A 4,056-nucleotide genomic window follows, 5' to 3' on the forward strand; every position below is an offset into this window, starting at 1 on the left:
GTGTGTGATATTAAAGGCCATGATTACTGAACAGTGACCTGTAAATCGGTAAGACAGAATAATACAAAAAACGTAAGTAGCTAAGTGAAATTTTAAATAGACAGAAAACTTACACCGTATTTGAAAGTTCTTACAATTTCTTGACCACATCCACTCAACAAGCACTATAGGATGGTGCTTATAGCGTGAGGATTGTAAAAAGAGCTTGCTTATTGTCAGCTCTGGGCGCATAATTATACTTTGCGCAGAATTCTGCGCTCTTCCACAAGCACATGCTATGTGAGTTCCACACCATGAGAACATTTCCTGGCATTGTGTATTCCAACGTCAACCACGGGAGGTGTTTCGCTGTAGAAATTTCCTAACTAGCCAAAATATTGACCACTAATTAAGCTCTCTTCTCCTGATCCGCTGATCCGGATCATGAGAGGGAGATAACTAGAAGAATAAGAATGGTGTGGAGCACATACTTTTATTTATTTATTTATTTATTTATTTATTTATTTATTTATTACATATACCTGCAGCTCCCGGAGGGATTATTACAGAGGGCAACAAAAATGCAATACAGATACAACTACAAAAATACAAATACAAAAAATACAAAATAAAACTAATAATAGATGAGGAAAAGCATGCAGTGAAGGAGAACAAACGCGCTCCAAAAAAAAAACACTAATGAAATGAAAAGACACACGCAAAAAAAACGGCGCGCCACGTAACGCACTAGATAAGAATGCGCGTAATTGACCATCCGTGCAGCACTCAGTGACGCCGGCCGGCCGCCTGTTCCACTCATTGATCGTCCGTGGAAAGTACGAGGCTTTGTAAATATCTGTCTTACATTTAATCTCTCGGATCTTCCACTGATGATCAAGTCGTCTAGAAAAAAGTGAGGTTGAAGCAGGTACCGGTCTTTCTCAATGCTCAATCTTCCAAAATAGATGCGATGCATGATTTGCAGCCTCAAATGTTTCCTGCGGTTAGCTAAGGATCCCCAATCAAGCTGGTTTTTAAGAGACCTGACACTAGTTGCGAAGCTGTAATTACTGGACACAAATCTCGCAGCATTATTCTGGATGCGCTCGAGCATGTCACATAAGTAAGCAAACTGGCGGTCCCATACAGAGCAGACATTTTAAAAGAATTGGTCGTATGTGAGCGAAATACAGGAGTTGTTTGACATTAGACGGCACTTTACTGAAATTTCGTTTTAAGAAATTAAGCATTCTGCAGGCCTTGGATGTGATATACTCAACTTGTCTCGTCCACATTAGGTTAGATGTAAAATAAACATCGAGATACTTATATTCAAGTAGTTTTTGCTAGGGAACATTGTGATGAGTAACTTGTTTGTAAAGGGAAACGCTTTCAAGTGAAGAAAATAAATTGGCATTTTCAGCGTTCAAAGACATTTGCCATTTTGAGCACCAGCACTGGATGGAGTTCAAGTTTTGCTGAAGTTTTAACGCATCAGAGGAACTTTCCACAACATGGTAAATGACACAGTCGTCAGCACATAGCCTAGCTTTGCAGGTAAGATCCAAGACAATATCATTGATATAAATCAGAAAAAGAAGGGCTCCAAGAAGAGACCCCTGCGGTACACTTGAGGAAACATTTACATAATCTGAGTGCGAACCATTAATCAAAAACACATTGCATGTGGCCCTGAAGATACGAATGAAGCCAATAGATGACAGTGGGGTGCAGACGAAGACAACTTAACTTACGCAATAGTAGTAAATGAGGTACAGAGTCAAAGGCTTTCTTAAAATCTAGAAATACGCAATCTGTTTGAGAGCCACGGTCATAGGAAGAAAACAGGTCATTACTAAACTCAAGCAGCTTAATAGTACAGGGAAAACCTGACCCTAAAGCCATGCTGAACTTCTGTAAACTACTCATGAGAGTCAAGGTGTTTTATGACTGCGCTATATATTATGTGCTCCAACATTTTACGGCACACACTGGTTAAAGATATCGGTCGATAATTAACAACAGATCTTTTTGGACCACTTTTATGCACTGGCACCACATTAGCATTTTTCCAGTCATTTGACAGAGACGCCGAATTAAGAGATGCTCGGAACAAGATCACTAAGTAATGAGAGATTTCATTCACGCATGACTTTAAAACAAAAATAGGAACACCATCAGGACCACCGGCAGAAGATGGAGTGATGTCACTAAGCAATTTTAACACGCCTTTGTGAGTGAAAATCAATTCAAACATGGTTTAAGTGTCAGATTCAGAATTAACGGAAATTATCCGATGTTCCTTGGCGCAAAAGCATATTGAAAAAAAAAAAAAGCATTAGAGCAGCATGCCTTACCGCTATCATTAGTAATAACTTCACCATCGAGGTCTAAACTCAAGATTCCAATAGGTTCACGTCCGTTGTGCTTTAAAAACGTCCACAGTTCCTTGGAATTATTACGCAGTTTCGATCCCAAGTCGTTTAAAATGCTATCCTTAAGAGCTTTGATTTCGGTTTTTTGTGTACTGCCAAGAGCACGAATGGGCTGCTATACTGCAGGGCACCGATCTTTTTTTTTTTTTCATGACTCTAGAAGGCCATATGTTTCTTCCTGATAAAACGACTGGTCTGCCGCGTGATCCACGGTTTGTCGCGGCGGCGCTTTCCAGAAAGACTTTTGGATGGGATATAGTGATAAATGAGGCATTCCAGCTTATTCTTGAAACTTCCCAAAGGAAACTACAATCTAAATTCTGGCTAAGATTATTAAATTAATACGGCATTAATACGGCAGGTTCTATCAGATCATTAATGGCAGTTTACCAATATCCCTCAAGAGGAAAGTGTACAACAGCTGTATATTACCGGTACTCACCTACGGGGCAGAAACGTGGAGGCTAACGAATAGGGTTCAGCTTAAGTTAAACACAGCACAGCGAGCCATGGAAAGGAAAATGATAGGTGTAACGTTAAGAAACCGGAAGCGGGCAGAGTTAGTAAGGGAACAAACACGAGTGAATGACATCCTAGTCGAAATCAGGAGGAAGAAATGGTCTAGGGCAGAACATGCAATGCGAAGCAAGATAACCGCTAGTCCTTGAGGGTAACGGAGTGGATTCCAAGAGAAGGCAAGCATAGCAAGGGGCGGCAGAAAGTTAGGTGGGCGGATGAGATTAAGAAGTTTGCGGGGAATGGTGGCCGCAGCTGGCAAAGAACAGGGTTAGTTGCAGAGACATGGGAGATGCTTTTATCATGGAGTGGACGTATTCAGGCTGATGATGGTAATGATGATTATGACCTGAGAGAAGGAAGTTTGTGGCCAGGATGGTGCTGCCATCGTTAAGGCCGTTCCTCGCGACTGTTTGGGCACCAACTTCACATTTTATACAAAGCGAAAGCGTGAAAGTGGTGATCAAAAGAACGAATACGATTGATAGTCAAGCGTACCAAGATGATAGTCTGTCACAGACTACCCAAATCCTCGCTTTTAGTGAGCACAGTTTATGGACAGCCTATTTCTACTGAATTTCTTCGATTGGTTTACTGCATAGTATATTTTCTGGAAGACGAAGGAGTCGCCGCTGTTATCTAGCGGTGTGTGAAAAACGGAGAAGCTGTGATTCCAGTAAGAAAATGGGCATCTTCGCAATCTAAAAGAATATACTGGTAACGTATGAACACTGGTTATACCTATACAGAATCGCTGCATTGACTGCGCATTGCGATCAAAGCAATTTCATTTATTCATGCATATTTGCGAGTCAAAATAAGGCATAGTGGACGGCTCCGCAACAATGTCTACCACATGAGTGCGTCTAACGTACACCGAAGTTTTCCTTTTCACTTGCATCAAAATATGCGGCCACCAAACCCGGAATCGAAACAACCTCTAGCTGCAGGCGTAGCACGTTGTAACGTTGTAACCACTACGTTACCGCGGTAGGGGCAATGAATTTGTAACCGCCGAAATAGCTTTTTATTAGTATCAAGAAGTCTATTTTAGGTAAAAAATAAAACAGACCTGGGTAGTACTTTGGAGAGATCAGTTTCGTGATATATGCTATCGCCCTTTGCA

Source organism: Amblyomma americanum, chromosome 11 (genome assembly GCF_052857255.1).
Source record: "Amblyomma americanum isolate KBUSLIRL-KWMA chromosome 11, ASM5285725v1, whole genome shotgun sequence".
Lineage (NCBI taxonomy): Eukaryota > Metazoa > Arthropoda > Arachnida > Ixodida > Ixodidae > Amblyomma > Amblyomma americanum.